At 42.2% G+C, this 20546-nt stretch overlaps 1 protein-coding gene and 1 non-coding gene across 2 annotated transcripts in view; both read right to left on the bottom strand.

Moving 5' to 3' along the window:
- Positions 1-2691, bottom strand: part of TRIM26 (tripartite motif containing 26) — a 30927-nt gene extending 28236 nt beyond the window's left edge. The window contains exon 1 of the mRNA XM_003944847.4: positions 1640-2691. The gene's annotated coding sequence lies outside the window, so the exon portion shown is untranslated. The remainder of the gene's footprint in view (positions 1-1639) is intronic.
- A 12568-nt stretch (positions 2692-15259) lies between these two features.
- Positions 15260-15362, bottom strand: LOC120363391 (U6 spliceosomal RNA). Its single transcript, XR_005578947.1, has one exon. It is a non-coding gene; the product is annotated as a U6 spliceosomal RNA (small nuclear RNA).
- Between the last annotated feature and the right edge of the window lie 5184 nt (positions 15363-20546).

Here is a 20546-nt window from a genome sequence, read left to right as displayed (position 1 = left end):
GCTTTGGGAGGCTGAGGCGAGTGGATCATGAGGTCAGGCGTTTGAGACCAGCCTGGCCAACATAGTGAAACTTCGTCTCTACTAAAAATACAAAAAATTAGCCAGGCGTGGTGGCGGGCACCTATAATTCCAGCTACACGGGAGGCTAAGGCAAGAGAATCACTTGAACCCGGGAGGCGAAGGTTGCAGTGAGCTGAGATTGCACCACTGCACTCTAGCCCAGGTGACAGGGCGAGACTCCATCTCAAATATACATACGTGTAGATACTTGCCTTTAAGGTATGGGCTGCACTTAGTGACTTCCTTCAAGAGGACAATACATGCAAAGAGTGGAAAACAGAGTAACTGTACAGTGGAGAAACCTGAAAAACACTCAGCCAAGATCGATATTAAGTCATAAATCATGTTGATAGTACATGCCCTTGACACAATGGGATGAAAATGGTAATCTACCTCTGTGTTCTTCCTCCCAGTTACTCATAAGCCTAGTCTAAGGAGAAAAACATCAAATTCCAATAGAGGGGCATCCTACATTATATACGACCAGTATTCTTCAATTCTGTCAAGGTCATCTAAACAGGTCTGAGAAACTGCCACAGCCAAGAGGAGCATAAGGAGACGTGACAACTAAATGTAATGTGGTAACCTGCATGGAATCATGAAATAGAAAAAGGACTGAGGTAAAAACTAAGGAACTCTGAGCACACTATGGACTTTGGTCAATAATAATGTATTGATATTGGTTCATTAATTGCAACAAATGTACCACACAGAGGTAAGATGTAAATAACAGGGGAACCGGTTTGGAGCATGTGGGAACTCTGTACTATCTTCCCAATTTTTCTGTAAATCTAAAAGTGTTGTAAGAAATAAAGTCTACTTAAAAATAAAATTGCAATTTTTGAAACATAAAAAAGCCTATTTTTTAAGGTGATTTTTTTGAACTTAGGGGAAAAACATGTTAAGCATTATGATTTCAGCTAACAGTTAAACAGGAGGTTAAGGCATGCATAAATGAACGTCATTCTCCCCTCTTTTGAAGCACACACAAATCGTAGTGTCAAAATTTGAAATCCTACCGGAGATTTGGAAGTGTTTCCCTCCCATTTACTCCACAAAGTTAATTTACACTTTTTTTCTAAGGCCAAATAGGGAGAAAATCAGTAAGAAAAATGTTAATGGGCTGGAGGGAGTGAAAGCACAGCTCCTAGTATTTGTGGCTAAACCAGTTTACTTCGACCAAAAAAAAAAAAAAAAAAAAAAAGAAAAGAAACAGAAAAAGAGAGCAAGCATGACACTTTGGTCAGGGAGCTGGATTAGCCGCCTATCTACCAGGCTCCAAGCAAACGGACGGTCAACCAGGCCCCGCTTACTTCTGGTTCCGCAGACTGTAATGGATCGGAGTCTGAGGAGGACACCAGAAAGCGAGGACCCAAGAGGAAGAGGAATGGAAGGACAAGCAAGCAGGAGGGACGAGGCTGGCGGGGAGGACGCAGCGAACTTGACCCCCTCCTGAGCCCGCCCGGGGGCCCGGCCCCGTTCTGAACCCGGGCCCGGCGGCCGCGTTGGGTCGCCCCAAACCCGGGGCGCGTGCGACACTGTTGCTTCGCTTATCTCTCATCCGACACCCCCTACTCACCGGTCCCGAGCTCCGGGCGGCGAACCCCTGCCGGGGACCCTCCTCTCTCGCGCCGGTCTGTTCCGGGTCCCGCTTCTCCACGAGCAACCAGCGCGACAGCTCGTCCCGGCCCCGTAATCTCCCGGCTATTCGGGGCCCTTCGCCGAGATTTCTCCCAGACCAGCCCCGGGATTGGCTCCTGCTGAACTCCGCCTTCCAATAGGAACCTTAGTCTCTTTTACGTCACTGATCACCGGGCAAATCCCCAGCCGCCTGATTTCAGTTTTCCTTTCTCTACCAGTGGAGCTCCGCATCACCGGCAGAGAAACGAAAACTGAAATCAGGCGGGACCGAGGCTGCGCCAAGAGCCGCAGGCTGAGTTTGGCGCGTAATCCAGGTGGCCTGTTACACGGTTTAAGGGAGCAAATCCTAAGGCTTGTGAGGCCCCTACGTAGGACTCTGGGGGTGCAATAATCCCCTTTCCACCTCTCGAGACCCCTCACTGCCCACCTCTGGCCTTCCGCTTGATCAGGGTCCGAGGGCGCTTTGAGGCGAAGGTGGCGCTCGCCAGGGGCTCAACAGTAAATACTGAGTCCCTGCCCCTAACATGACCTAATTTTGTTTCCAGAACAAAGCAGGATTTCAGCAAGCAAATAGCAGAGACCTATTTACGAAAATTATTACTTCCTACGTAAAATAACGTTCAACCAGACAGCCATTGTCGCCATTCGACGGAAGGTAAAACTGAGGTTCCAGAAGCTGAAGGGTCTGGGCCCAGTTCAGGGAGGTTGTTTCCGCTCCTCGACGCTGAATCGAGAAACCAGAGACTGCAAAGCGGGCCGAGACTCGGCTTCCCAGGGTCCTTGGTGGGGAGGTTTCCAGAAGGCTCGGGCGTGCCCTTACGGCCCTGGAAGCTGACGCCGCTGGAGCGAACGCGGGTGCCCAGCCTGCGCGCGTCCTGCTCTGCCTGCAGCCGGCGCGTCCAGTCGCGGGGCCATGTCCTGTGCTGCCGCTGCCGTGTCCCAGGCCCCGCCGCGTGAAGATCTCCGTCTTTCTGAGCCAACTGGGCGGCCGCGGCGATCGACGCGTGCACTGGGCTGGGAGCAGGCTGGAAGAGGCGGCGCAGGTCCTCTGGGTCAGCCAGTGCCCTGCTCCTAAGGGCGGAGATGTAGCTGGGACACTGGCCACCCACCTAGTCGGTGGTGAGAGGATGGGCCACACTGGGTATTCATGAATGGAAGAGCTCAGGGTCCTAGACCCTAAAACCTGCCGCATCTTCACCCCACCTACGCTGGGAGTGGGGAAATTTGCACTGCGTTTACGAGGAGTGTGGTGGAGTAGGTGGGACATTTAGAAGCCACGCCCACATGTAACGTCCTTCTCTTCTACCCTGCCCCACATTTTGTCTTTTTTCCCTTTGGCAGTATAACTCACGCTGCTCCTCCGAGCTGGGAGGGATGTAGACCTCACCTGCTTAGCACAACTCTGGCAGGCCTGTGCTCTGGAGGTGGTCTCAGCACATCCTGCCTAGACGCTCTTGATACCTGCTTTTTTAGTTGGTATTGTAGGAACAAAGTGTGCTTAAGATGCTCCTTTGAATCGCTTGAACCCAGGAGGCGGAGGTTGCAGTGAACCAAGATTGTACCATTGCACTCTAGCCTGGGCAACAAGAGCGAATTTCTGTCTCAAAAAACAAACAAACAAACAAACAAAAAAGTGCTCGTTAACCCATTCACAGGCCATTCTGGGCCTGGCCTGGGACTCATGACATAACAGCCCCTCTTAGCCCTCTGATCTCCCTCATGACACTTTTCCCTCAGCCCCTGTGCTTTAACCTCTGTGGTCTTTGTTCTAAGTAAAAATTTCAATGCCACAAAAGAAATAGCACTTGAAGATAAATCCTCTCAGCAAGGCAGTTTACTTCTATAGAAGGGTGTGGCATAGAGATGGAACAATGGCTCCTGCAGGCTTGTGGGGAGACAGGGAACTTATGCCTGATGGGGGTTGTCCCTACTGCTGTGTTGTTCCGCTATTGGCTAGGGTTAGACCGAACAAGCTAGACCAATCCCAACTGGCTATTTTAAAGAGAGCAGGAGTGGCAGAGTGGGTGTTTTGGTGGGAAGGACAGTTATGGGCGGGTCAGAGCAGGTAGCCAGGGGTGACCTACGTCAAAGAAGGTATCTGAGCAGTTGACTGGAGCAGGCCACCAGGATGAGTCAGGATGGAGCTGGGCTGGGGAAACAGATGTGAACTACTGATTAGAACTGGTGGAGAAGGTTGTTTACCAGAATTACAAGGAAGTTAAACTTTAAAATAGAGAATTAAAGAATAAGACAGCTGAACATACTGACATACTGATTCTGTGAAGAGAAACTTGAGGTTGACTATAACATCTTGAAACTCTCTGCCCCAGCCCCTTGCATGGCTTCCCCCTTCTTATCAATGATGTCTCTGTTTAATTGGCATCTCAGAAAGGTCTTCCTTACCCAATTGAAACCAGTTCCCCATCATGCATTATTCTGTTTTCCTTTCTTCACGCATTTGTCACCATTTGAAACATCTTGTTCATTTCTTTGTCAATGTGTTTATTTTCCATCTTCTTCCCCCTCAGTGTAAGCCCCAAAAGAGTTCAGACATCCCCTGTCTTCTACGCACACAGCTTCTATGTCAACGAATGTATATTAACTGAATGAGCTCAGTGTGGGCATTTCTGAAGCTGCCTGGCCCTGCTTGGCTGCAGTATCAGTCACACACTCCCCTCTCCCACCACGCTACATTGATTGGTGCAGATTCTCAAGTCCAAATAAGGGTAAGAGAAATGGATGCTGGGAAAACAGGTTCTGCTTTGTGATGTAGGAGACAGCTTGGTAGCAGCTCTGTAGCTTTGTGCTACCTGCCGTCTACAGCTTCTCTCTCCATTTAAGGTTCTGAAGCACAGTTAAAATTTCTTCCTCCAGCGCCGGGCGCGGTGGCTCAAGCCTGTAATCCCAGCACTTTGGGAGGCCGAGGCGGGTGGATCACGAGGTCAAGAGATCGAGACCATCCTGGTCAACATGGTGAAACCCCGTCTCTACTAAAAATACAAAAAAATCAGCTGGGCATGGTGGTGCGTGCCTGTAATCCCAGCTACTCAGGAGGCTGAGGCAGGAGAATTGCCTGAACCCAGGAGGCGGAGGTTGTGTTGAGCCGAGATCGCGCCATTGCACTCCAGCCTGGGTAACAAGAGCGAAACTCTGTCTCAAAAAAAAAAAAAAAACTTGGATAAAAATAAATGTGCATGCTTTTCTCTTGTTAATCTGTTTTTTGTTATTGGAGTCTCAGCATAAACCTTGTGATGGGTAAGGCAAATACATTAGTTTTTTCCCCTACATTTAGTATAAACGTATTGAACTAAAATATAGCATTCAGAATCTCAGGGTTTTTTTGTTTGGTTTGGTTTTGGGTTTTGTTTTTTGTTTTTTGGGTTTTTTTTTAGTAGAGGCAAGGTTTCACCATGTTGGCCAGGATGGTCTTGATTTTCTAACCTCATGATCTGCCTGCCTCGGCTGCCCAAGGTGCTGGGATTACAGGCATGAGCCACCAAGCTGGGCCCAGAATCTCAGGGTTTTAGGAATACTAGAGTGCTTGGAAAGAGGCCTCCAAACGAAAATCAAACAAACAAAAAACCTGAAAACAAGAAGCTCCCATTGGTAAAGAGGCAAAGAATCTGTCTTTTGTGTGAAGGATACTTTGGTATTAGTGCCAGAATGAATAAATGAATATCTGTAAAGGAAAAGATAAAAGTTATATCAGTGAAACAGTTTTTTTTTTCATTTTTCTATTCAAACTTGTGCACTTACACAATGAAACAAATTTAAGCCAACATTTCCATTTTCTAGTAGAGGCATAAGCTAATAAATAACTTTTGTGCTACTAAAATCTGCCTGCTTTTGTGCTAACAACTAGCTGCAGGGTAAAAAATAACAAGTTTAACTGTCCCTTTTAAAAGGAAGAAAAGGGATTTTGAATGCTAACAGCATTAACTACTGGGTTTTGAACAAAAAGCGTAGGCTGAACCAATCTCTCATGACTTGGGATGTCATTTATAATACGTTGTATTCCAAATTTGGTGACTTTTAAATGTCTATTAGCTCAAAAGTCAGTGAAAATATATTGTGTAATATATCATGACAAATTCAACTTAAAAATATATAAATTTTTGGAAACAGGGTCTCACTCTGTCACCTAGGCCAGATGGTTCACTGCAGCCTCAACCTGCTGAGCTCAAGCAATTCTCCCACTTCAGCATCCTGAGTAGCTAGGACAGGTGTGTACCACCATGCCTGGCTAATTTTTGTATTTTTTTATAGAGACAAGGTCTGGCCGTGTTGCCCAGGCTGGTCTCGAACTCCTGGGCTCAGACCTCCTGACTTGGTCTCCCAAAGTGCTGGGATTACAGGCGTGAGAAACCATACCCGGCCAAATTCAACTTTTCACTTTAACATTTCTGAGAATTTTAAGCTTTATGTGGTGATGGTACAGTTACCCTATAATGTGAAATGGAATACTCTCATTAAATTTTTAAAAATTATTTTGGAAAATTTTAAACCCACACAGAAGTAGAGAAAATGTGAGCCACTTAGCTTCAACAATTATTAATATTTTGCCATGTTTCACTTTGTTGTTTGTTATTACCTTTAAAAGAAAAAAAAACTGTGAGTATTTACAAAGCTTTTTTCACTTTACCTGTAAATAGAATGAGAGATGTTACATTAGAATTCGAATTGGAATTGGACATTTAGAATTCTAATGCTACCCAGACATATTTCACTTTACCTGTAAACCCTTCTGTATGCTTTTTTTTTTTTTGAGACAGAGTCTTGCTCTGTCATCTAGGTTGGAGTGCACTGGCGTAAACTCAGCTCACTGAGACCTCTGCCTCCTGGGTTCAAGCGATTCTCTCATCTCAGCCTCCTGAGTAGCTGGGACTATGGGCATCCACCACCACACCTGGCTAATTTTTGTATTTTTAGTAGAAACGGGTCTCCCTATGTTGGCCAGGCTTGTCTTGAACTCCTGGCCTCAAGTGATCCACCTGCCTTGGCCTCCCAAAGTGCTGGGATTATAGGCATGAGCCACCGTTCCCAGCTCCATATGATTTTTTTGTTTTGTTTTGCTTTGTTTTTGAGACAGAGTCTCACTATCTTACCCAAGCTGGAGTGCAGTGGCGTGATCTTGACTCACTGCAACCTCTGCCTTGCGAGTTCAAGCAATTCTCCTGCCTCAGCCTCCTGGGTAGCTGGGACTACAGGCATGTGCCACCACGCCCGGCTGTTTTATTTTTAGTAGAGACAGGATTTCACTATATTGGCCAGGATGGGATTACAGGCATGTGCCACCATACCTGGCTAATTTTTGTATTTTTAGTAGAGATGGGGTCTCCCTATGTTGGCCAGGCTGGTCTCAAACTCCTGAGCTCAGGTGATCCACCTGCCTCAGCCTCCCAGAGTGCTGGGATTACAGTAATGAGCTGCTGCACCTGGCCCGCATATGCTTTTTTTACAGATGGGGACTTTGTTTATGTACATAAATGCCATTACTGCACCACATTAAATTATTCTTGTAATTACTCAATAATTTTATAATACCCAGTTCATATTCAAATTCTCTGCTTTTATCAAATATGTCTTTTTATAGGTGTTTGAATCCAAATCCAAATAAGGTCCACATAATTAAGAAAGAAAATCTCAAACTTCAAAATAGGCAAAATGATAACTATATATCCTTTCTATGTGGCACTGTAGCATTTTCTTTCTCTTTTTTTTTTTTTTTTTTTTTGAGGCAGAGTTTCACTGTTGTTGCCCAGGCTGGAGTGCAATGGCGTGATCTCAGCTCATTGCAACCTCCACCTCCGGGTTCAAGCAATTCTCCTGCCTCAGCCTTCTGAGTAGCTAAGACTACAGGCGTGCGCCACCATGCCCAGCTAATATTTGTATTTTTAGTAGAGATGGGGTTTCACCATGTTGGCCAGGATGGTCTCGATCTCTTGACCTTGTGATCCGCCCTCCTCGGCCTCCATTAAGTGCTGGGATTACAGGCATGAGCCATCGCACCTGGCCTCACTGCAGCATTTTCTAACAGGCCTAAGTAAAAAATACCTAATTATCTAGGGTAGTTTCACTTTGATTTAGTATTTTAGGGTATTTAGAGTATTCTTTAGGGGTAGACATTAACTTGTAAAAAAGTGGTATCAATGCAAATGATTCTTAATCAATAGCAATGTCAATGAATTTTGTTCAGTGGAGGTATAGAAGATGTATGTCCAGTGTCTGTATATTCAATCTTCCAAATTCTCTTTGAACTAGTTCTTTCTTACTAGTCTCATGTTAGTATATCTTTGATACGTGGTCATTTTTTCTTTGTATAGGATACTGTCATTGACTCTGAAAAATTATACTTTGGCAATACATTGCATTTTATTATTATGTCTCTTAATCTTATTATAACAGTCTACCCTTCCCTTATTTTCTTTTCATTAATTTGCTGGAGAAGCCAGTTTATTTATTTTGTAGAATGTTCCATTTACTGGATTTGGTTGATTGCTTCCTCATGGTATCAGTTAACTTGTTTTTCTATTTCCTGTGTATCTTAGATAAGATTCATAAGATAATAAAGGACGCCACGTAGTCATCTCTCATTCTAAACAATCAAACATTTCCAATATATTTCACTGTGTGTCCCTAACCCAGATACTATTGTCTCTTTATGCTGTAGAGGTAACCGTCAATCTGCCTTTTATTTTTATTTACTTAACTCAAGAGGCTTTATCAGATTTGGGTTCAATTTTTTTTTTTTGAGATGGAGTTCCACTCTTGTTACCCAGGCTGGAGTGCAATGGCGCGATCTCGGCTCACTGCAACCTCCATCTCCTAGGTTTAAGCAATTCTCCTGCCACAGCCTCCCGAGTAGCTGGGACTACAGGCATGCGCCACTGTGCCCAGCTAATTTTTGTATTTTTAGTAGAGATGGGGTTTCACCATGTTGACCAGGATGGTCTCGATCTCTTGACCTCGTGATCCACCCGTCTCGGCCTCCCAAAGTGCTGGGATTATAGGCGTGAGCCACCGCGCCCGGCCTTTTTTTTTTTTTTTTTTTTTTTAAGATGGAATCTCTCTCTGTCACCCAGGCTGGAGTGCAATGGCTTGATCTTGGCTCACTGCAACCTCCACCTCCCAGGTTCAAGCAATTCTCCCACCTCAGCCTCCCGAGTAGCTAAGATTACAAGCGCCCACCATCATGCCCTGCTAATTTTTGTATTTTTAGTAGAGACAGGATTTCACAATGTTGAACCAGGCTGGTCTCGAACTCCTGACCTCAGGTGATCCCCGCCCCCCAACCCCAGCCTCCCAAAGTGCTGGGATTACAGGCGTGAGCTACCACACCCAGCTGGGTTCCATTTTTTAAGGAGCATACTTCAAAAGCAGTGTGGTGTACCTATTGTACCACACTTAGAGGTATATGATCTCATCCCACTTTCAGTGATGATAGACTTGATGGAAGATTCAGGTATTGTCAGCCTGATCCCTCAATTCCCCAGTTTGCCAGTTACGGATTTACTGCCTCTTGGTTCCAAAAATGATCCTGAATCTTTTAAATATGTGTTTTCTTTGCCAGCTGGCCCTGAAGCTTTGTCAGTAGAGGGCACTGGTTCTGGTGTGCAGTTTACCAGGTTCTCGCGCTTTTCCAGAGCCTGCTCCTGCAGCACCCAAAACTTACCGAACGTCCAGTTATTGCAGTGCACAGTCAGCAACACCCAGCAGCCAGCAGCTTCCTTAGGCACCCCTCCTGAAGGGGTTTTATACTGGAATGTTTCTGGTATGAACAGCTTTTGCCTGCACCCTAGAGAGTGGGTTTCCAGCACTTTCTGCCATAGCAGAACCACCTTGATGTCTCTACTCTCCCTGACCAGGCTAGATCCCATCCTCTCTTGTTTTCTCAAAAATGAACTAACCATCTATAAACATCTCCTCTCCTGCTTCGGCAATTTTTTTTTTTACTGTTTTACTGAATTATTCTCATGAGCATACAAACATGTTATAATACATCTTATTAAAAAACAAAACAAACTCCTTGATACCGTAAGTTTGTAAAAGGTTTTTGCTCCAGGTACTCTCCTATTTTTCTGCTCCACATTTATAGCAAAATTTAAAAATATTGTCTGTTCCTTCTCTCTGTTTCCTTTTTTCTCTTTCTTTACTTAAAAACTGTGAAATATATGTTCAAAAGTGTACATATAATGCATATACACATTTTAAAATGTTGATCAGATAATAAAGGATGTTATGTAGTCATCGCTCATTCTAGGCAATCAAACATTTCCAATATCTTTTATTGTGTGTCCCTAACCAATAGATCACTCTCCCTCTCTCTTTGCTAGAGCTGCATTTTTTTTGTGATAATCATTCTCTAGCTTTTATTTTTATTTATCTGTTTAACTTTTTTGAGATGGAGTCTCGCTCTGTCACCCCGGCTGTAGTACCATAGTGCCATCTTGGCTCACTGCAACCTCTGCCTCCTAGGTTCAAGCGATTCTCCTGCCTCAGATCCCAAGAAGCTGAGATTAAAGGCATGCACCACCACACCCGGCAAATTTTGTATTTTTAGTAGACATGGGGTTTCTCCATGTTGGTCAGGCTGGTCTCAAACTCCCGACCTCAGGTGATCTGCCTGCCTTGGCCTCCCAAAGTGCTGAAATTATAGGTGTGAGTACCCGTACCCGGCCTATTTTTAAGAGATTCAGCTCGGTCTCACTTTGTCATCTAGGCTAGAGGGCAGTGTCACAATTATAGCTTACTGCAGCATGTGAACGCCCAAGCCCAAGGGATTTTCCACCTTAGCCTCCAGAGTAGCTGCTACTATAAGTTCATGCCATCACACCCAGCGAGCTTTTCTTCTTCTTCTTAATTTTGTAGAGATAGTGTCTTGCTATGTTGCCCAGGCTTGTCTCAAACTCCTGGCCTCCAGCAATCTTACTGCCTCAACCCCCCATAGTGCTAGGATTAAAGACATCAGCCACCAGGCCGGTCATCCTAGCTTTTCCTTATACTTCCTTGATACATGTATGTATCCCTAAACAGGATATTGCCTAGTTTTGCCTATTTTTGAACTGTGTATACATGGAATTGTAATGTACATGTTCTTCTGTGATTTGTCTTTGTTTTTGAGATTCACCATCTTGATGCATATAGCTTTGGTTCGTTCATTTTCACTGCTGCATAGTACTCCAAATTTGAATTTCCCATGTTTTTTTCTTCTCCATTTTACTATTCTTGGAACATAGTTTGTCTTCATCTGTTTTGCTGTCATGATCAATGATGCTATGAACATTCTCATACATGTACCCTGGCACATACCTGCAGGACTTTTTCTTTTTTCTTTCTTTCTTTTTTTTTTTCTTTTTTTGAGATGGAGTCTTACTCAGTCGCCCAGGCTGGAGAGTAGTGGTGTGATCTCAGCTCACTGCAGCTCCCACCTTCTGGTTCAAGTGATTCTCCTGCCTTAGCCTCCCCAGTAGCTGGGACTACTGGTGCACAACACCACGTCTGGCTAATTTTTGTATTTTTAATAGAGATGGGACTTCACCATATTAACCAGGCTGTTCTTGAACTCCTGACCTTGTGATCTGCCCACCTCGGCCTCCCAAAGTGTGGGGATCACAGGCGTGAGCCATTGTGCCAGTTCTAGTAGTGAAATTTCTGAGTTTTGGAATGTGGTTGCAGTATATATAGTGTTACTTTGTGAGGGCAGACTATTTCCTAGGGGTTATATAATTTACATTCCCTTTAGTGGCCGATGAAATTCCTATTAAACCACATCTGCAGCTTTACTTGGAATTGTCAGACTTTTGCCATGTTGCCATTTTAATGTGTGTGAAATGTTATCACATTTGATTTTTTTTTTTTTTTTTTTTTTGAGACAGTCTTGCTGTGTTGCCCAGGCTGGAGTGTTGTGGTATGATCTTGGCTCACTGCAAACTCTGCCTCCAATGTTCAAGTGATTCTCCTGTCTCAGCCTCATGAGTAGCTGGGATTACAGGTGCCTGCCACCACACCCAGCTACTTTTTTGTATGTTTAGTAGAGACGGGTTTCCATCATGTTGGCCAGGCTGGTCTCAAACTCCTCACCTTGTGATCCACCCACCTAGGCCTCCCAAATCACTGCGATTACACGTGTGAGCCACCGCACCCAGCCATGTATTTGGTTTTAATGTGCATTTCCTAATTATTAATGAAGCCAAGAATTTTTCTTTTCTTTTCTTTCCTTCTTCTTTTTTTTTTTTTTTTTTTTTTTTTTTTGGCCAGTTGATTTCTCTTTCTGTATAATGTCTTTTTTGAAATATATACTTCCTTCTATTGGCTATTTTTAGTTTGTTTTGGATTTCTTACCAAAATGCCAAGGTTTTGGTCAAGGTTTCTCACTGCACAAGAAGCCAATCATGGAAGCAACAAGCATTGCCAGTGAAGAAGGCTTTATTCAGGAGATCAGTCTAAACTCTGTCTCCTCTTCTTAACTGACTTAAAATTAAGAGTTTTTATAACAGGGAAGGAATGTACCTATGTATGGGAAAACAGAAATTAGGGAGGGGTAAGGAATAGGAGTTGAACAACAGGCAGCAAGTGGTCAGTTAGGCAATCATGAAGGGTGGGGGTCTGGTGACTTACCAGATGCAGTGATCTGGTGAGTTTCAGTTTCGTGATACTAACAGGGAGCCTTGATGTGTTTTGATTTCCTGAGAAAGGAACTCAGATAAAACAAGTGTAAGTCTCTCAAGTTTTAAGATTTGTAGGATAAATTTCTGTGTTTATTTAAAAAAAAAAGAAAAGAAAAGAAAAAAACATAATCAGTCCTATGGAACAAATGTGGGCTGGTCTCAGATTGATGGGAACTATTTGTTGTTTGTATATTCTGGACACTAATTCCTTGTTGGTTTTATGTGTCACAAATAACTTCTTGGAGTTTCTGGCTTGTCTTTTCTCTTTCTGTCATCTTTTGAAAAGAGAGGAGCGTTTTTTTCATTCTAAAGTAGCTAAATGTATCAATCTTTATGATTTGGACTCTGAATCTAGTTTAATAAGTCCTACTTCATCTTGGGATTACAATCTATGTTATTGACTAAATATTTTTCAGTTTAGCTGCTATAGAATGAATGCCTGTGTCCCTCCCAAAATTTGTATGTTAAAACCTAATCCTCAAGGTGATGTTACTTGGAGGTGGGGCCTTTGGGAGGTGATTAGGTTATGAGATTGGAGCACTAATGAATGGGATTTGTGCCCTTATGAAAGAGACCCCAAAACTCTCCCTTGTCTCTTCCACCATGTAAGGACACAATGAGAAGTTAGCAGTCTGCAACCCAGAAGACAATCTTCAGCTGAACCTGACAGTGCTGACAACCTGAGCTCAGACTTCCCAGCCTCTAAGAACTATGAGAAATAAATGGTTGTTGTTTAAGCCACCCAGTCTATGGTATTTTTGTTATAGAAGCCTGAACAACTAAGATATTTGCCTTTCATATGTAAATCTTTATAGATCTGGAATTAATTTTTGTGTTTAGAACAAAATATAAATGTTTCCCCCTTTTTCCAGATGGTTAACTAATTATCTCAGTGACATCTAATGAACAGCCTCTCATTTTCCCCACTGTTTTGCACTGCCAGCTCTGTCATATGTTATGCAGCCATCCATTCCTTCATCAATACTCATTGAGCATCTACTTTGTGTTAAGTGCCCTTCTGTATACTGGGAATAAAGCAGTGCCAAAACAGACAAAAATCCCAATGGATCTTATATTCTTTTGGAGGAAGGCAAATGATGAGCAAAATAATTAAAAGTTTATAATATTAGATGCTGATAGGTATTATGAATTATGCAAACCAAGAAGGGGAATAGGGAGTGGGGAGAAAATGTTATCATTTTAAGTAGGGAGATTAGGGAAGTCCTCACAGAGAAAGTAATATTTCAGCAAACACCTACAAGAGATAAGGGAGCCAGCTTTGAGAATATCTGAGAGAAATGTGTTCTAGGCAATGGGAAGAGCCTGCACAAAGGCCTTGAGGCAGAAGAATACCTAGTAAGTATAGGGAGCAGTAGGGATACCCAGATGTCTGGACCAGAGTAAAGGGGGGCGAAGTTCAGGACATGAGATCATCAGGTCGAAGAATTGAGTGGGTCCAAGCTGGGTAGGAACATGTGGACCATTCTAAGGACTTTGATTCTACTTTGAGATGGATGGCACTTAAAGGTCAAAGGACTGATCGGCTCTGACTATAGGCTTTAAATCATCTTTTAATTTCTCTGGCTTTTCTGTTGAAAATGCAACCAAGGAAATAAGAATAGAAGAAGCAACGCCTGTCAGAAGGCCACTGAACCATCGAAAGAAGCTAAGCAAGTGATGATGGCAGTTGTGGGAAATAGTCAAGTTCAGAATGCATTTGAAGACAGAATCAACACTATTAGATATGGTCTGATAGGAACAATAGAGACAAGAATTATGCCCAGGTTTTTGGCTTGAGCAACTGAAAGGATGCTGAGATGGGAAAGACTTGTCAGATGGTAGGGGCAGGACCGACCAGGGGAGAAGATTTGGATCTGATTTTAGATATGCTAATTTTTAGATGTCTATTAAACATGCAAAACGTAGACCAGTCATTCAACTCATTTAAGCTACTATTAGTGACTACACTTTTCTCTTACCTTCCAGATTTCTGGGCAACACTCACATTCCTGGGGTGCAGCCTGAGACTCTCCATTTCAAGTAAGATATTCTTTTTTAAAAATATGTATTTATTTATTGCATTTTAGGTTTTGGGGTACATGTGAAGAACATGCAAGATTGTTTCATAGTTACACACATGGCAGTGTGGTTTGCTGCCTTCCTCCCCATCACCTCTATCTGGCATTTCTCCCCATGTTATCCTTCCCCAACTCTCCACCCTCCACTTTCCATCCCTTATTTCCCTGACAGACCCCAGTGTGTGATGCTCCCCTCCCTGTGTCCTTGTGTTTTCGTTGTTCAACACCCACCTATGAGTGAGAACATGTGGTGTTTGATTTTCTGTCCTTGTGTCAGTTTGCTGAGAATGATGGTTTCCAGGTTCATCCATGTCCCTACAAAGGACACCAACTCATCACTTTTTATGGCTGCATAGTATTCCATGGTGTATATGTGCCACATTTTCCCTGTCCAGTCTATCATTGATGGGCATTTGGGTTGGTTCCAGGTCTTTGCTATTGTAAACAGTGCCGCAATGAACATTTGTGTGCATGTGTCCTTATAGTAGAATGATTTATAATCCTTTGGATATATACCCAGTAATGGGATTGCTGGGTCAAATGGAATTTCTATTTCTAGGTCCTTGAGGAATCACCACACTGTCTTCCACAATGGTTGAACTAATTTACACTCCCACCAACAGTGTAAAAGTGTTCCTATTTCTCCACATCCTCTCCAGCATCTGTTGTTTCCAGATTTTTTAGTGATTGCCATTCTAACTGGCGTGAGATGGTATCTCAATGTAGTTTTGATTTGCATTTCTCTAACGACCAATGATGATGAGCATTTTTCCATGTTTGTTGGCCTCATATATGTCTTCTTTTGTAAAGTGTAAAAATATGGAATGCTTCATGAATTTGCATGCCATCCTTGCACAGGGGCCATGCTAATCTTCCCTGTATCATTCCAATTTTAGTATATGTGCTGCCGAAACAAGATATTCTTACACATAACAAAGCTTGAAAAACATTGCTTTAGGCTTTCTTTTCTCTTCAAGTACCTTCAAATGTGTATTTAATACTTTCATAATCAGAAAAGTGTTACAAAATCAAATACCCAATAAAAATTCCCTATTTTCACAGCATACCATACAACTACTTCATACAGAATTCCCAACATTTTGCAGTAAAATCATAGTTCACCATTTTTTTTTTTTTTTGAGACAGAGTCTTGCTCTGTTGCCCAGGTTGGAATGCAGTGGTGAGATCTCGGCTCACTGCAACCTCTGACTCTCAGGTTCAAGAGATTCTCCTGCCTCACTCTCCTGAGTAGCTAGGATTACAGATGTGTGCCACCATGCCCAGCTAATTTTTGTTTTTTTAGTAGAGACAAGGTTTCACTATGTTGGACAGAATGGTCTTGATCTCCTGACCTCATGATTCACCTGCCTCAGCCTCTCAAAGTGCTGGAACTACAGGCATAAGCCACCACACCTGGCCCACTGTTCACAATTTTTTGAGCCACAGTTTTTGGCCAGGCACAGTGGCTCATGCCTATAATCCCAACACTTTGGGAGGCTGAGGCAGGTGGATCACTTTAGGTCAGGAGTTTGAGACCAGCCTAGCCAACATGGTGAAAGCCTTGTCTCTACTGAAAGTACAAAATTAGCTGGGCATGGTGGTGGATGCCTGTAATTATACTATTTTAAAATGCACAATTATTATTGACTGTAGTCATCCTTCTGTACTATCAAATAGTAGGTCTTATTCTTTTAATTCTTTCTTTACCCATTTACCATCCCCACCTTCACTTCAGTCCCCTACTACCATTCCCAGCCTCTAGTAACCATTCTACTACTCTTTATGTCCATGAGTTCAATTGTTTTGAACTTAGGTTCAACAAATAAGTGAGAACATGCCATGTTTACCTTTCTGTGCCTGGCTTCTTTCACTTAACATAATGATCTCCATTTCCATCCATGTTGTTGCAAATGACTGGATCTCATTCCTTTTTATGGTTGAATAGTACAATTGTACTTCATTGCACATATATATCAAATTTTCCTTAGCCATTTATCTGCTGTTGGACATTTAGGTTGCTTCCAGATCTTAGCTATTGTAAACAGTGCTGTAACAAATATAGGTGTCCAGATATCTCTTCCATATACTGATTTCCTTTTTTTTTTTTTTTTTTTTTTAAGCAGAGTCTCCTTCTGTCACCCAGGCTGGAGTGCAGTGACACAATCTCAGCTCACTGCAAACTCTGCCTTCTGGGTTCAAGCAATTTTCCCACCTCAGCCTCCTGAGTAGCTAGGATTATAGGTGCATGCCACCACACCTGGCTAATTTTTTTGTATTTTTAGTAGAGACGAGGTTTCACCATGTTGGTCAGGCTGGTCTTGAACTCCTGACCTTGTGTTCCACCTGTCTCAGCCTCCCAAAGTGCTGGGATTACAGGCCTGAGCTACCTCACCCAGCATTTTTTTTTTTTTTTTTTTTTTTTGAGACAGGGTCATACTTGGTCACACAGCAGGCTGGAGTGCGATGCTATAATCTTGGTTCACTGCAACCTCTGCCTCCTAGATTCAAGTGATCCTCCTACCTCAGCCTCCCCAGTAGCTCAGACTAAAGGTGTGCACCACTACGCCTGGCTAATTTTTTTGTGTGTTTTGTAGAAATCAGGTTTTGCCATGTCACTCAGGCTGGTCTTGAACTTCTGGGCTCAAGTGATCTGTTCTCCTTGGCCTCCCATAGTGCTAGTACTAGAGGTGTGAGCCACCATGCCCCACTCTCATTTTCTCTTTTGGGGGGTATATACCCAGCAGTGGATTACTACATCATATGGCAACTCAATTTTTAGTTTTTTGGGGGAACCTCTAAACTGTTATCCATAGTGGTTGTACTAATTTACATTCCCATCAACAGTGTACGAGGGTCCCCTTTTCTCCACATCCTCACCAGCATTTATTATTGCCTGTCTTTTGGATATAAGCCATTTTAACTGGAGTGAGATCATATCTCATTGTAGTTTTGATCTGCATTTCTCTGATGATCAGTGATCATCCACACTTTTTCATATGCCTGTTTGCCATTTTTATGTCCTTTTCTATTGTTGCTGAGACAGGATCTCTCACTCTGTCACCAGGCTGGAGTGCATTGGTGCAATTATGATTCACTGCAGCCTCAACTGCCACAGGCTCAAGTGATCCTCCCATCTCAGCCTCCTAAGTAGCTGGGATTACAGGTGTGCACCATCACTCCCGGCTATTTTTTTTTTTTTTTTTCCAGAAATGGAATTTGACCATATCACTCAATCTGGTCTTGAACTTCTGGGCTCAATCCCACCTACCTTGGTCTCCCAAAGTGTTGGAATTACAAGGGTGAGCCACTGTACCTGGCTTTGTATGTCTTCTTTTGAGAAATGTCTATTTAAATCTTTTGCCCATTTTTTACTCAGATTATTAGATTTTTTTTTTTTTTTTTTTTTTTTTTTTTTTTTACTATAGAGTTATTTGAGCTCCTTATATGTTCTGGTTAATTCTTTGTCAGATGGATAGTTTGCAAATATTTTCTCCCATTCCGTGGGTTGTCTCTTTATTGATTGTATCCTTTGCTTTGCAGAAGTTTTTAATTTGACGTGATACTCTTTGTCCAGTTTTATTTTGGTTGCCTGTGCTTTGGTTGCCTGTGCTCAAGAAATTTTTGGCCAGACTAGTGTTCTGGAGATTTTCCCCAATGTCTTCTTATAGTAGTTTCATAGTTTGAGGTCTTAATATTTAAGTCTTTATTACATTTTTATTTGATTTTTTTTTTTTTTACAAAGTGAGAGGAAGGGGTCTAGTTTCATTCTTCTGCATATGGATATCCAGTTTTCCTAGCACCATTTCATTGAAGAGACTGTCTTTTCCCCAGTATAAGTTCTTGGCACTTTTGTCAAAGTGAGTTCCCTGTGGGTGTGTGGATTTGTTTCTGGGTTCTCTATTCTATTCTATTGGTCTATGTGTCTGTTTTTATGTCAGTACCATGCTGTTTTGGTACTATAGCTCTGTAGTATAATCTGAAGTCAGGTAATGTGATTCCTCTGGTTTTAATCTTTTTGCTTAGGACAGTTTTGGCTATTCTGGGCATTCCGTGTTTTCGTATAAATGTTGAGATTTTTTCCCCCTATTTCTCTGAAGAATATTACTGGTATTTTGATAGGGATTGCACTGAATCTCTAGATTGCCTTGGGTAGTATGGACAGTTTAACAATATTGATTCTTCCAATCCATAAAGATAAAATATTTTTCCATTGTTTGTGTCCTCTTCAATTTCTTTCATTAGTGTTTTACAGTTTTCCTCATGGAGATCTTCCACATTTTTGGTTAATTCCTAGGTATTTAATTTTATATGTGGCTATTTTAAATGAAATTACTATTTTAAATTTAAAATTTTTCACATTGTTCACTGCTGGCATATAGAAATGCTACTGATTTTTTTATGTTGACTTTGTATACTGCAACTTTACTGAATTTGTTGATTCTAATAGTTTTCCTGTGGAGCCTTTAGGTTTTTTACAAATATAAGATCATCTCATCTGCAAACTAGACTAATTTAACTTCTTCCTTTCCACTTTGGATGGCCTTTATATCTTATCTTGTCTGATTGCTCTAGCTAGAACATCGGTACTTTGTTGAATAACAGTGCTGACAGTAGACATACTTGTTGTGTTCCAGATCTTATAGGAAAGGTTTTCACTTTTCCCCCATTCAGTATGATACTAGCTGTGGGTCTGTCATATCTGTTTCTTTTATACATAGTTTTTTAAGAGTTTTTATCATGAAGGGATGTTAGATTTTATAAAATACCTTTTCAGCATCAATAGAAATAATCATATGGTTTTAATCATTCCTTCTGATTTTTTAAAATTCTTTCTTTTGATATGATGTATTACATTGATTGATTTGCATCCTTGCATCCCAGGGATAAATCCCACTTGGTCATGATGAATGATTTTTTTTTTTTTTTTTTTTTTTTTTTTTTTTTTTAGATGGAATCTCACTCTGTCACCCAGACTGTAGTATAGTGGCACCATCTCAGCTCAGTGCAACCTCTGCCTCCTGGGTTCAAGCGATTCTCCTGCCTCAGCCTCTTGAGTAGCTGGGATTACAGGCATGTGCCAACACACCCGGCTAACTTTGTATTTTTAGTAGAAACGAGGTTTCACCATGTTGGTCAGGCTGGTCTCAAACTCCTGACTTCAGGTGATCTGCCTGTCTCAGCCTCTCAAAGTGCTGGGATTACAGGCATGAGCCAGTGCACCCAGACCTGATGAATGATCTTTTTGTGTGTTTATTTATTTATTTTTATTTTTGAGATGGAGTCTCACTTTGTCACCCAGGCTGGAGTGCAGTGGCAAATCTTGGCTCACTGCAACTTCCGCCTCCTGGGTCCAAATGATTCTCCTGCCTCAGTCTCCCTGGGATTACAGGTGCATGCCACTATGCCCAGCTAATTTTTGTATTCTTAGTAGAGACTTTCACCATGTTGGTCAGGCTGATTTCAAACTCCTGACCTCATGGTCCACCTACCTTGGCCTTCCAAAGTGCTGGGATTATAGTTGTGAGCCACTTCAGCTGGCTGAATGATGTTTTTAACGTATTGTTGGATTTGGTTTGCTAATATTTTGTTGAGGATTCTGGCATCAATATTGAACAGAGAAACTGGCCTGTAGTTTTCTTCTGTTGATGTGTCTTTTTCTGGTCTTGGTATAAGGGTGATACTGGTCTCCAAGAATGACTTTGGAAATATTCTCTCCTCCTCTACTTTTTAATAGTTTGAGTGAGATTGGATTTAGTTCTTCTTTAAATGTTTGGTAGAATTCAACAGTGAAGCCATCGAGTCCTTGGCTTTTCTTTAGTGGAGACATTTTATTATGGCTTCAACCTTGTTACTCATTATTAGTCTGTTCAGGTTTAGGATTTCTTCCTGATTCAATTTCAGTAGGATGTATGCGTCTAGGAATTGCCAATTTCTTCTAGATTTTCCTATTTATTGGCATATAGTTGCTCATAGTAGCCCCTAATAATTCTTTGAATTTCTGCAGTGTCAGATGTAATGTCTTTTTCATTTCTGATTTTATTTATTTGTATCTTATCTTTTTTCTCTCAGTCTTGCTAAAGGCTTGTCAATCTTGTTTAAC

Source organism: Saimiri boliviensis, chromosome 4 (genome assembly GCF_048565385.1).
Source record: "Saimiri boliviensis isolate mSaiBol1 chromosome 4, mSaiBol1.pri, whole genome shotgun sequence".
Taxonomy (NCBI): domain Eukaryota; kingdom Metazoa; phylum Chordata; class Mammalia; order Primates; family Cebidae; genus Saimiri; species Saimiri boliviensis.
Note: the sequence above shows the minus strand (reverse complement) of the source record. Positions and strands in the feature narration are given on the sequence as shown.